We start from the raw sequence: 14485 nt of genomic DNA on the forward strand, positions 1-14485 counted from the left end.
AACAACATTCATCTCATGCTGTGCAATGAATCTTATATTTGTATGTATTATATGTAAAATGTCTGAGATATATAATTTTGGAGAGTATCAACACACAGGTGGCTTTGATGGCTTGCAATAAATTATGCTTTTATAGAAGTGGGGTGTATATTACTAAAATCTAGCCCCCCCCAAAAAATCTTTGCTCAGGTGGGACAGCCCTGAGTGCTTAGAAAACTACTTTACCCTTGTTATTCAGATTCTTATTTAAGCATCCTTCTCTACAGAACAGTGTCATTTGGGCACTTCAAACCGGTGTTTTCTTTGTTCTCTCCCGTCTTCTTTAATCTTATTTTAATAATGCAAAGCCCAGAATAGTGAGCTGCCCATTATGAAGTTACTGTTGTGAGTTGTAGCACTGTTGAAAGGTTTTGAGTCAGTGCTTTTCAGTCAAACTTCAAAATGTACCCCCAACCTTTTAAATTAAAAAAAAAATAATAAATTAAATTAGTAGTTATGGCCTGATGCACCATCATAGTGCAAGTTATAGTTAATATGAATGGTGTTAATGCATCTGTCTGTTCCCCTACCCCTTATTTCTCCCATTTAAAGCTGCCCCGCTGTTGCTGTACGCAAACCGACGTGATCTGCGACTGGTGGATGCTGCAAACGGGAAGGAGAATGCCACGGTGATTGTGGGTGGCTTAGAGGACGCAGCAGCAGTGGACTTCGTGTTTGTAAAGGGGTTGATATACTGGAGTGATGTAAGTGAAGAAGCCATTAAACGAACAGAATTCAATAAGTCTGGGAGTGTACAAAATGTGGTCATTTCTGGACTTCTGTCACCTGATGGGCTGGCATGTGACTGGCTGGGAGAGAAATTATACTGGACTGATTCTGAAACAAATAGGATTGAAGTTTCTAATTTAGATGGATCACTGAGAAAAGTTTTGTTTTGGCAAGAATTGGATCAACCCAGAGCAATTGCCTTAGATCCTGCAAGAGGGTAAGTCTTTGTTAAAACAAAGTCATTACAAATATTAAAATTCTTGCTACTTCTTTTTTGTTGAGTGATTTAAAATAAGCAATGGTACTGTTACTGAAGTTATCCTAAGCCATTTTGCATTATTTGCTTCTCTTTCTATTAGTGTGATTTGAAAACAATTTGTGCTTCTAAAATTGCATTCATATTGGTTTGTGAACAACTAGGAGTCACCAGACATTAAAAAAAATACTAGGAACTTATTTTGGCAGTAGTGCAGAAGATGAACAGAAATGGAGAAATTCTAGTGTAAAATCTGATGTAATCTGCTTGAAAGGCCATCAGCTGCCTGCGGACAGGCTTGTGCAGCTCTGCAGTGTCAAGTAGTGGAATTTTTTGAGCTTTGTGCATTATTGGTATTTATGCTTTATTGAAGCAGTAGAAGAAATGAGAGAAATCAATACACTGATGAAGTTAATAACAATTTGAGACATGTTTTAGCACTTAACTGGAAAATTTACAGAAGAGTTCCTCTCCCCAACCTTGAGGGAACTTTTCTTTTTAGAAGTCCTGTGTTTTGGCTTAGCCTATTCTGGAAGAGGTCTAATTCTTCTCAGCTCTCATTTTAGTCCCTGGATGTGACTTACAGGATAATCTTTATTCTGTTCTTGGGACAAAGCTGTGGTTGCTAGAAATGCTAAATTCAGTGGTGGTTTTGGTGATGTTACATAAATGGCGGCCTTGAGATTACCCTGTAGGTAGTAATCTGTGATAAAGTGATGGTCTCCCTAAGTGAAAGACTAATGGAATATCCTTGATGCTGTGTACACTTTGATTTTTTTTTTTTTAAATCTGTAGTATAGATCTTATTTATGCTATATTTTTTTCTTGAACAAGCAAGAAAATGAAACTATTGTACTACTATTTCACTTTTTTTTTTAGTCAACTTTTTGGGGGAGAAATCCAATGCATTGTTTCTTTGGAAAGATGAGGACTGTTTTAGCTGCTTGCAGCTTCTTTACATTATAATTTGTTCACCTTTCTTGTTTGGGTCTTCTCTTCCAAAAGAAGAAAGTCTCTTTTTAAAACGTGGTTTCTTTCCTGAAATACCATATCTTGAATATTTTCTTCCACAGTTACAATAGGCCTTTGACAATATGTAAACAGGAAAGATGTTTATTTTGTATTACTTGTATTTCCAGCTTTGGAAATAACAAAAGGATGGATTTATGCTTTTCCTGTCTCTTTACAACTTATAAATTGGAGCCAGTGATAGCATTAGTTTTGTTTTATTAGATTCTAAAACCATTTAAGAATGCAAGAAAAGATGTAACCCTCATGCCCCTTCCACCTACCATCCCAAAACTGAGCGAGAACAGGGAAGAAAAACACAGTCAAAGTGTTTTTGATTTGGCTTGTAGCCGTACAGAGAGAGATTCTCATTAGTTAGGAATATCAAGCCAGTCGGTCTTTTTTAGAAGAGTATTTGTATTTTCTGAATATGTACATTTGATCACATCAGTGATCAAAATTGCAAGAGTATGCAATCGTCTGCTCTTTCATAATACTTTACACAGAGAGGAAACTACAAGGAGAAAAATGAAATAGATGAAAGGTAAAGTGAACTCATAACTTTTTCCATACTGAGGATCTGTTAAAGCAGTAGGAGTAAACACTTCAATATGCCTAGATTTAAAACAAAACAACTCAAACAAAACCCCCAAACACCAACCCCCCCTTCACCAAATCAAACAAAAAACCCAACCAAAACAAAAAAAACCCTTCAACAACTGTAATTGAAGGACAAAATATTTTTTTCTTATGAATCTTTGTAGAGGTGACTTTCTAAGGTGTTATATGGATGGTATGTTTTAGGAAGGTAATACAGTAATATACCCACTTTCTGCCTTACCATACTGCATTTGCAAAAATTGCGATTCTTTTGCATAGTTTTATGACAGAAGACCTGTCAGCTTTTAATAAATGTGGTTACATTTCAGAACTTCCTCCAAAGCTTGAAACGTAGGTGGAAGGGTGGCATAAGCACAGGGATATATAATAATAATAATAATAATAATAATAATAATAATAATTAGAAAATCCATGACTGTTCTTGTATGCATGCTTCTTTCACTAACACATTTTTTTAGCCCTGTAAATGTCTTTTGGTTTCACACTGTTGCCTGGCAGACAGTGGTAGGAATAAGCCATAAAAGGACCTAAGAACAGTTAATAAAATCTGAAACTTGGAAAAGCAAAACCCCTTTCATTTTCCTGCAGTCTAATCTGTCTCCTGTTATGCACAGTTGATGATTAATCCAGGTATAGTTTTATAAACTCTTGCAATTCATGAAAGGAATTGATTTAGCAGCAAAATTAACACTAAGGTCATCATTACCCACAAGTTCCATTTTTCATTACCTTATTTGTCAAATATAGTTGATCTCGGGTAGGATACATCAAGCATTTCACGATCAAGTTGATTTAAGTACCAGACTACTCATCTGTTCTGTCCTTATGTGTACATGTATATTTATTATATGTACGTGTCTTACTGAAAACATAAGAATGCCTACGTTGAAATGAAATGTTAAGAACAATATAAGCTAGCACAAATATGCAATCACGAATAATGCATTTTCTTGGCACAGCATCCCATTTAGGAAAAAATTCAATGTTTCACCAACACTCTGGTCTTTTTAGCAACCTGTCTGATGTAGTATACTCAGGGGTTGTTCTCTGAAGGTCACTACTCATTGCTGTTGTGACAGTTAGAAGCAGTATGATTGGACTCTTTCAGACCGTGTTACAGCAACAGTAGTGGCAATTAAAGTGACTGGTTTGGGTAACCTTTGCTACCACTGCTAAACACATCTGTTAATTGTGTGTGAGGTTATAACTGAAATACTGGAGTAGAAGTTAGACTTGGTTCCCGTGTCTGTTATCAATAATGAGAAATGCAATATATTTACTAATAGAAAATACTTATCAGTTGGTAGCTGAGATGCAGCAGCCAAGTCTAATTTTTACTCTGGTATTTTGTCTAGGAAGCCATCAGAATCTAAAATGTCTAGACTCCTCTTACTGGCCATCTCCTACATTCATTTTGAGGTTTGAGCTTCTCATGTTCATATGCTTTATGAACTTACTTTACTTTTTTCTATTTTGATTGTCTTGATACTCGATAAAATACTGTGTTGTGTACCAGGAGAGAGGAGAAGGCACCTCAGATGACGAGAATGGGGTGCTTGTTCAACCTTCTTTTGAAGTGAGCTGGGGGGTTTCAGGGCAGTTTCAGGTAGGCTTCTCAGTCCTAGCCATCCTTTCTGAAACTGTGTATTCCTGACCTGTGTTAAACATGAGGACCTATTAATAAGATCAGCAGATGGGAATAACACATACTCTAACACTTGCATGTTGACTTTTTGCCAGGGGAAGACCAGGTGTTAGACCACCAAGTACAGGAGAGCACCAGATTTAGGAACTGCTCGCATGAAAGTTGAGCAAGTGGAAAAGAGGTTTTTCTGCTTCAGCACTCAAGATGGGGGCGGGGGGAAAAAGGCCATATCCAGATTATTGAGCAAGCACTGCTTGAAAATGCAATATTGTATATTTGCACTGCTGTTTTCTTGTTATTTTTAAAATTTGTACAGCCCTTTTGTCCACAGGGAAAAGACTTCATTATCATCATTACAGTTCCCCCAAAATTACCCTTGGGACAACTTGATCAGCTTTCTTCATAAGAAGCACTATCAAAATGAACTGGCTTTTCTCACTTCTAGATGTATTGTTCACCACAAAGGGAATTTTAAGTGCCTCCTAGAAGTGCTGACTAATTGCTTACTTTTCAGGACATGTTTTAAATCAAGTGACTATAGAGTTACCTTAACTGTTAAAAGTCTTGTAAAGCTTTTGGGTTATAAAAGTTTTCAGTTAATGAAACTACAGTACAAAGAGCTACAACATTTTTTTTTATGACAGCTGAAGTTGAGTTCTGGATGAAGTACTTGGCATGTTGGGGAAGGTCTTCAGATTTAATGCATACCCTCCCCCAGAGACTTTTCTCTTACTTTTTTCATGCAAAACCTTTGCAGGGAATACATATACTTTCTTTATGGACCTACTTCTTTTGTTTCTTTGAAAGTTGGAAACTTGCATCTGAGCACGTCAAGCACAAATACAATTGTATTGACATCTGCACATCATAACAAAAGAGTCATGGAACTGGTAGTATTTGTTGCTGAGTAGTAGCTGTTATATAACAATATGAGGAAAGGAAAATAGTTCTAATAACAGTTACAGTATCTTTGATTTGGAGAAAAAACATTTTAAAAACCAAAAATTCAGAATTTCTTTGCAAATTCACCTGTTGAGTGAAGGGGATTTTGTTTGCATGCAAGTTAGTATTATATAAAATGGCACCTTAGATGTAAAATCCCAAAACAATGCCGTTAACTGAAGGCTTTACTTCATAGCTTCCCTTGCTTGATGCCACCTCTCCCTTGAGCAGGTTGTTTCTGGCTGAAAATCTTTCTGCTGCTCCTCTGCTGATACTAACGTATTTTGCAGGCAGCAGATCAGTGCACTCAGCCTGGCCTGTGCAGTAAAGAGTTAATTTTGAGGTTTTATAGGTGACTTGTCAGCATAACACTTGCATATACAAAATCTGCAGACTGCTGTGGTGGTGACACATAGGTTTATAGAGGGTATTTAATCTTTCTTCATCTAAGGAGGCTCTGTTGATCAGAAGATGCTGGTTGGAAATACATCACTAAATTCTGGTAACAGCTAGGATATTAAACCAAAAGGTATTTTTTTTATGACTTAAAGATAATTAAGCTAACACAATAGATTGCAGTAGTACTGCATGCGTTGTCCTGATGACACTGCATCAGGAGTGGCCTGCCTTGGCTCTCAAGCTGCATGTAGCTCTTTGGAAGATCTAACATGCAGCACCAGTGTAGCTAGATGATTCTAGCATAGGGACTGTTGGGTGACCTGAATCTCTAGGCATGGGAAACTACAAATCGGAGAACATTGCCTAGGCCAGGATTATACTGCATGATTCAAAACCCAACAGCATGCAAAGCAGTGCTTCATCCTGCAAGAGGGTAGAAGAGCATCAGAAATGTCCTTGCCATCTTCTGCCCCCGAACGACACCTTCTGCTTTTGAAGTATAAGGTGTTTGGCGTTTGGCTCTTGGTCATCTCTGTGGCTTCTCGGAACAAGATCGGACACTATTCCCTTACTCTAATAGCATTGAATCTTAAATCTATGTTTTTGGTGGGTTTTTGTTTTGTTTTAACTTCATTGCCAGGCTGTTCATTTTGGAAGGTTTTTTCACAGAACTTTGCAAGGTTGATTTGAAATTTGTTATGTATGGTTTATGTGATGCTGATTTCTAGTCCAATGCTAGGATATTTCCATGTGGCTAGATGGTAAAATTGTAAAGGTGTCATTTTATTGCACAGCTCAAAATGTTAATTTCTTTCTTCTCTTTTTTCACCTCATCTGAAGGAGGAGGTGAAGGAAGGTAACCAAAAACTAACCAGAAACCCACATATTTAAAACAGAATAAAGGCTTGGAGAGGTGACCTCTCTTGTAAATCTTGCTCTGCTGGTTTTGGATGTTACTGCCATTGACTGCCTATCCTCACCTTACTGCCAGAGGTTGTCAGGAACTCAGAGGAACACATTCACTAATACATTTTCTTTAGTTTTCAGGTGTTTTAACTAGTTTTCTCTTTGTGGAAGCAGATGAGAGAGATTTATTTGTTAGAAATAGGGCTAGAGTGCACAAAAATGATTTGTGCAGGACAAACATTTTTATTACAGACTTGGGTATCTTAAAGTTGCAGATGCTTTCAGCTGTAGGCAAATTTGAAAACAGCCTTTCGCCCCTACCTCCTTCATTCAGTGCTTGGGCTAGAAAACAAGACTGTGGACTGAATCATTTGAGGGCTGTGCTTTCCCTTCTGCCAGCTTTCCTGTGAATAAGCTAGTAGCATCTTGAAACACTGTAGAGTTTGTCAAAACACGAAGTTCATTGTCTTCTTTTCACTTCTTGTCTTCAGTTTTGGTCTTGTTCTGGTGAGGCATGTGAATATGGTATGTTAAATGGTAGTCTGTTGACAAGTTGAGGTAACATTCAAGAGGATGATTTGGCCCATCCTTTAATGTGTACCTCAGTACTGCAGTGATAAGGGTCATAACTAGTAAACCTCATTCAATTTGCTGGAAAATATCAATGTATATTTCAGATATTTGCATGCAGTGCTTGTTTAATAAGTTGGAACTAAGTGTTTAAACTGAGGTAGTAATTTCTGGTCTGCTTGAATAACCTCTCATGCTGAGTCTTTGGGCATGCTTCTGTTTATCTGCATCTCCAGTCCCTGCAATTATAAGTTAGCATCTAAGTCTAGACTATGAAAACCTGCTGCATTTAAAAAAATAAATTGTGAACAAACAAGTTTTCACTAACAACATTTTGAATGAAACTTTATGCTGAATGAACACAAGGAAAATGATTTTTAAAATGATGATTTTAGACTTCTGGTAAGCATTACTAGCTAGATGTTAATTAAAAAATGTTTGTTCACACACTTAAAAATTAAAATAATCCTAAGACAACTTTTAATAACTATTAACAGGAACTCAAAGGAGCCATATTAATTTACAGCAGAAAGTTATAATGTGATATACTGTTCATTCTGTATTCTTGCTTGAGAAGTTTAAAGTAGCATTGCTGTTAAGGAAGCAGAGTGTCTTTAAAGGAGCGTCCATGCTATTTCTGGGGAAGGGGCCAGAGGAGACAGAACAAAAACCCAAAACAAAACCCAAGTAATCCTCCTCTCCCCCCACATATAACTTACATAATTTGATGCTGTTTGTCAGGAAGTCATTACTGCAGAATCCATAACATCTAATAAGACTTGTAGGAGAGAGCTTTCGATTGCTCACTAAAACCGTTTCAGCTGACTCAGCTTAATAATTCCGAATTGCTGCAAGAAATTATTTTTATACTTCACCTTAGGGAAAAGTTTTGTTTGTAATCTCTTCACTGTTTCAAGGCAGGATATTTTAGAGGGGAATTTTTTGGAAATGATGATGAGCCTTACAGATGATGTGTGTTAAAGCAGGTCTGCATCAGAAGAAATTTATTGGCAAAATTACCCTTTAGCAAATAAAGCTCATTGCAGTGTAGTTTAAACTTTCTTTGTTCACCCTGCAACCATGTTCTTCCCTTTCGAAGTAAGCTTCACAGTCAAAAACACACTTTCTGCCATAAGCTGAGGTTATACTCACAATTCTTGCTGCGATCTATCGGTCAACATGATGTATACCCAACAGGTGCATGTGCAGCAGAAATATACGTATAATGTAGATTCAGCTTGAGTTGCAGCGGATGAGAAGAGTGTAGTAGGTTCTGGCCTTATGGTTAATGAGTCTGCTTGTTCGTGGGCTTGTGGAGTGTGTAGATGGAAGGAGGAAAAAATGTTAGGTTTTCTTAATTTAAAACCAAGATAGGGTTGGTTGGTGGTGGGTTGGGTAGTTCCCCTCCAGTGTTTTGGGGAGTGACTGAAATGTGTCCATTTTAGAATTTAAAGTTTTGTCCAAACTTCAGACCAAAGGTTTTGGTATGTGTTTTAGAAAATGGAGCAGAAAGTTGCCTTTGTTCCTCTGGAGGAAGTTGATTTATGTTGTGGACAAAAAAGATTGATTTATGGCTTGTTTCTTGAAGAAAGCTGATAAATCCACTTGCTAGCATGATTTGAAACAGACCGATAATATTCTGTAAATAAACTACGGATTAAGTTTGTTTGAAAAATGAAAATTGTAGCACTCAGCTGTATGAAAGTTCAGCATGATTAACAAAGAAAAAAGTCTATAGAAGAACCATCTTTTATTTGGCTGCATTTCTGGAAAAAAAAAAGACTATCCCTGTGGAGAATGAGTGTATTTCAGTACTGTTTTCTCTGTAGAGTGGTCAGATGAAATGTCACAGGATAATGCATTGTACAGAGGACATTGAGTGAATGCAGCTTTTACGGTGCACCTAGTAAGAAAGGAGGACACACCAGGGACATAAATTGTGAAGTGGCGTAATAAAATACCTAAATAAGTGTTTCTAGAACATGTGCAGCTACCCCAGGACAGGAGAATATGGTTCACATTACGGTCGGCATGCCAGGGTTGTTAGTTGGACCTGTATCTGAAGTGGTGCAATTCTACCATTTCAGGATCTGTGTATAAAAGACCTGAATATGAGCTGAGCAAAGCAAAAGTTAGTGCTTTGGATTTCTGCTTGATGCTTGGAGAATTGCTCTTTTTAACTCTTTGTTGTATTACTGTAGCCTCTCTGTCGAGTTTCTGGTCTGTCTGTTTCTTCGGTATGGGATGCCACCTTCTAAGCTGTTTTTAAAACATCTGGCCCAGCTGTGGGTGTTTCATAATTAAAGAAAGCAATAGAAAAACCCAAGCCTTGTCTGTGGGAGCAGAGTCACTTCAGATGGGCCAGTGATGCCATTCCACAGCAATAATGCTAGATTTTAAATTGTGTGCTTTAAATGCATATGTGTGGGTGAGAATGTATGTGTAATATGTATTTGTGGTGTCTGTGTCTAGTTAGTTGTATCTTACACTTGAAGCATGCTAATTGTGTTGTACCATAAAACCTAAAAAAACAACCAACCCCCAAAACATATCTACCCCCTCACCACCCCCCAAAAAAAAACCAAATCCAAAAACACCAGCAACCCAAACCGCAAATGTGGAAACCTTTTATTCCTTGGAACGGTGAGTAGAAATATAAATAATAGTAACACATTTTCTGGACCTTAATGCTTTAATTAGAATCCTAATGCCACTCTCTCTTTCTTTCTTCCTTCCCCCCTTCCCCCGCCCCCCAAAGTCAGCATCCATTCTGGGTCTCTCTTCCCCCCGCCTCCTTTCTTTCCCCAGGGTTGTTTAACACATACTTTACATTTTCATTTCTCATGGGAACCTTGTCGTTTCTCACTTTTACATCTTAATTCCATGTTTCAGCATAAAGTATTACTTGTATTAACTCTTCTCTGTCACTTCAAGCAAGAAGTGTTAACGATAGGAGATTATGTAACTAAGAGCACTGTTAAGCCAGAGAGCTTTTTTCCTAAATAAATCTATGTAAGTGTCAAATTTATTTTTCTTATTTAAAGGATAAGCATTAACTCTACTGTAGCAGGTTGTTAAAAATTACCCTAAAATTAAAGAAAGTCATCTTGCAAATTAGGCTGGTGTGATTCTTTTGCTGTGTATTGTAGTGATGTCTAGAAATATCTTCAATTCTTTTACTAAAAGAATTCTTTTACTAAGATTCTTTTAATTCTCTTTACTAAGAATCTTCCACTAAGAAGATTCTTTTACTAAAATGCATGCATTTGTTGTAAAATAAAACTGTGTCCTATATCATTGTCTAACTTTTAGGTTAAACTCTGGCAAGCTTCTGGGTAAGCTGAAATAAAAGATGCTATTTTGATATTTCTTCTTTATTTTCAGCATGCATTTCTCTTGTGTGTATTAAAAAAATCTTTATGTTTAGGTCTAGGTATAAGCATGGTTAGTCTGAGGTAAAAATGAAGGTGGGGGAAACTGCTCAAGAGGTGCTGTGTGGTTTATAAAGTAGTGGGCTCTAGTAGGTCTCAAACTGTAAGAAGACCCTGGAAGAACGCTTTCAGATGTGTAAAACAAAATTTACCGATTTCTTACTGTAAACACTTGAAATATGATGGAGCTTGAGCTGGTGGTAACAATCCAGAGTTGTCTGGTTTTATTGTGCCTGTGCGTGGTGGTAAACTGGTGCCTCACCTGATCGTGAGATCTCACACAAACATTCTGTTAACTGTATAAAGTACAGGGTGTGTATTGATTTTTACTGTACTTTTCTGATTAAAAAATTTGTTGTTTTATTGCGGTAGCCTGATGCACTATTTTAAACAGCATTCAATAATGTGCTTATTGTGGCCAGAAGTGATGGCTGGAGGCTCTGACTGGGAATTTCTGTTGGGCCCTAGACACGCATAAAAGTAGTCGCTCGACTGAGGAGAAGGATTGCTGGATGTGGTGTTCAAGCCAGCACTCGTCATCAAGCTGGCAGGCGCAGAACGGCTTGGCTAAGTAGTCAATAGTGAAACCAGAGATTTGTTTTAGTAAAGGTCTGATCGCTGCTCATAACCACTAAAAGCTTTAGCATTAAATAAATTATATAGTCCTAATCAATGTTTTATAGCTACAAACCAAATTTGGATTTAAAGAGACGGATACTATGAAAGCATGAAAGTACAATGTGTTCTTGAGGTTTGACAGAAATTTGTTACTTAACTAGAAAAGAATTGTCTTCTTGCATAAATATGTTCTTTTATTTCAAGGCAGAAATGAGACTCAGAAAACTGTGAGTTCCTAACCAGAGTTCTTTATATTAATATATTTGGCTTAGCCTCACTAAGATTGGTGAAATCTCATCAGTTTACGTAACTAGAGCAATTTGCCCACTGTTCAGTGAGTAGCTGAAGCGCAGCCTTGTTGATAACTGCGAAACATAAAGCGGGGCTCTTTGCTCCCAGTCCCAAGTTCCCCTGTCCGGAGCAGATTCCCTTATATACTTTGGCCCATGGCCCTATTGTTGCATATTCTGTCTTCTCTGTATCCCCCTTCATATAAAATGGATGCTGGTCTCACACAGCTATTTGGCTAATGAATGTTAAAAAAGGAAAATCTGGGTCAGAATATACAGGGTTTCTATTCATCAGCGTTTAAATGTCCAGCAGGACGTACCTGAAATGGAGCCAAGCAATGACTGGGAGAAAGGCTCAGTGATTTTTAAGTTTTGATAGGCTTTATGGTCATTGGGGTGCTGTACAGATACAGTGACAGAAGTCTTCCCATTTTCTTCAGTGAGAATAGGATTACAGATGCCAAAGGGCCACCCGTGCAACAGGGTGGGAAGATTAAGATTTTTGAGCTCTGTTTCCTATTTAAGTTCTTTGTCACTCTTCTCCTTTTGAAGCCTGGCCCTCTGCAAACAACTGCTAGTAATCTAAAGTTGAACTCTTACGAACTGAATTTCTCATGTGTGGCTAGAAAGCATTAGTTGTCTTCTATGATTCTCCAAAACACACAACACAGACTGTGAATTCATGTAGTTTGGGACTCCTTTCCCGACCTCCCTACCCCCACCTGGATGGTTTGTAAAATCTCCCAAAACATCTTGCCCGTTCCCTTCATCCTCTTTATAAATGACGTATTAAAAGCTCCCGTAGAGGATTTGACATGCGGCGCCCTAGAACTACGGAACCTCAGACAAAGCTTTGAATAAAGACATGTGACTTTGTAAAGATGGTGGACTACATTATGTTCACCCACATATGCATACCCATGGTTGTTGACATATGTAAGTGTGTGTATGCATATTTTATCTGTAGAGTTCACCAGTGTAAATATTAACAGTACATACACCAAATGATCTACAAATAAGAAGTCCCTGAGATCTATTACAGAAGTCAACCCATTAAAAATTGAATAGAGTTAGAGAACTCTCTTTGGGTGTAGGTCTGTCAGAGTCCTACAGATTTTTATCTGGTGACCCTCATAAGCATGTGTTACTTGTGACTGCTGTGTTGATCTTGACAGGACTGCTCATTCAAAACATGCTTGAACGTTTTAAAGGACCCAGGCTGAATACTTGCTTAGCAGTTTGAGGTCCTGGAGCTAAGAGATTGAAGTAGCTATCAGTATTTTTGGAAGGATGAAAAGATGGAGGAAGACAAACTTCTTAAGATGCTCTAAAAGTAACTTTATGAAAGTGAAAAGTAAAATTTGTCATATTGGGGAAAGCTGCCTGACAGCTCTTTTATAGTCTAGCAAAAGTCCTATATTGAAAACTAGACAAAAGAAAAGCAAGCAATCCTGAAAAATTGAATAGGCTTAAAGAGAACACTCCTGAAATCAAGTAGAAGGTCATCTGTGGTAGTTACTTGTTACTTAAACCTTGAGTCAAGAGCTGCCTGTCATATTACAGATTAAGAAGTCTCATCTTAGGCTCTTGCTTATGAATGATTTGGTGTTAGACTCTTCTATTGTTGATTTCCAAGACTGAGTTTGTTTGGGGATTGTCATTCCTGAATTCACAGTTGCCTGCTCAAGTATGAAAAAAATTTTTTTTGTGCCAGTGAAAGAGTCTGCAGAGACAGTTAGCTATAAAGTAAATTTATGAAGTGAATATATTAAAAAAAAATACACTCATTTTGTGCTAATGGAAAAGTCAGTAGTATCCTGAAAATAGTTCTACTCAGTGAAGTTTCTGCATTAAAAAGGCTAGTTAGAAGTAAATATTTGCATTTTGAAGTGGAGGAAGATGAGACTTAAAAAAAATATATTCATCAAGATTATCTAATTATGCCTGCCGCCTTCTTCAGTATATGCCCCCCACCACCACCACATACACCATCCACTTTTCTGACTTTCAGTTTTCAAAATATGCTTTACATTCCACTTTTCTGAGGGAATGTATACAATGTAAACATTAAGTATATCCTCTGGGGCTGTGGCTTTTAAGTGTTTTTCTTTCTGAAGTTCTATTTTCCGAAGTATCTTAAAGATGGTTCTTAGAAACTGTCTTGTGAACTTCCTGGTTTTTCAGGCTGGCTTGTTGTGGTAGACCGTGAAGCTCACACAGATAAAATCACAGCATTAATAGTTATTTTGCCATAGCAGTATTGAGTATGCTGCTTAGGTAGAGAACAGTGGTTTTGCTGTTCAGAGTTTGTGGCATTCCAGTGTCCAGACTTAGATGATTGTTTTCTTAGTACAGGATCTAGATGCTGTACAAAACATATTTTCAGGAACTGCTGAATATTAACTTCAAATGTTTTCCCTTGAGGTGGTAAAGGTTATGAGTAAGCTTAACCTATGTATTTTTTGCTATTAAATAAGGAAGGACCAAAATCACATTTAAAACAATGTAAGTGTCCTGGTTTCAGCTGGGATAGAGTTAATTTTTGTCATAGAAGCTAGTATGAGACTATGTTTTGAATTTGGGATGAAAAAAAGTTGATAATGTGCTGATGTTCTTAGCTGTTGCTAAGCAGTCAAGGACTGTCCAGCTTTCCGTGCTCTGGCCTGCTGGGGACAAGGTGGGGGGTGCACGGGAGGCTGAGAGGGGACACAGACAGAACACCTGGCCCAAACTGGCCAAAGAGATATTCCATACCATATGACATCATGCTCAGTATATAAAGCTGGGGCGAAGAAGGGGAGGTTGGAGGGGACGTTTGGGGTTATGGCATCTGTCTTCCCAAGGAACCATTACGTATGATGGAGCCCTGCTTTCCTGGAGATGGCTGAGCACTTGCCTGCCCATGGGGAGTAGCGAATGGATTCCTTGTTTTGCTTTGCTTGTGTGTGCAGCTTTTGCTTTACCTATTAAACTGTCTTTATCTCAACCCACGAGTTTTCTCACTTCTACTCTTCCGATTCTGTCCCATGTC

General features: G+C 37.8%; 1 protein-coding gene across 2 annotated transcripts in view; it reads left to right on the forward strand.

The window, feature by feature from the left end:
* The first annotated feature begins 599 nt into the window (after positions 1 to 599).
* LOC104623973 (low-density lipoprotein receptor-related protein 6) overlaps positions 600 to 14485 on the forward strand; it is a 109247-nt gene continuing 95361 nt past the window's right edge. For both annotated transcript variants that reach the window (XM_010291217.1, XM_010291216.1), the window contains exon 1: positions 600 to 985. The gene's annotated coding sequence lies outside the window, so the exon portion shown is untranslated. The remainder of the gene's footprint in view (positions 986 to 14485) is intronic.

The sequence above is a fragment of the Phaethon lepturus genome, unplaced genomic scaffold (genome assembly GCF_000687285.1).
Source record: "Phaethon lepturus isolate BGI_N335 unplaced genomic scaffold, ASM68728v1 scaffold7297, whole genome shotgun sequence".
NCBI classification, from domain to species: domain Eukaryota; kingdom Metazoa; phylum Chordata; class Aves; order Phaethontiformes; family Phaethontidae; genus Phaethon; species Phaethon lepturus.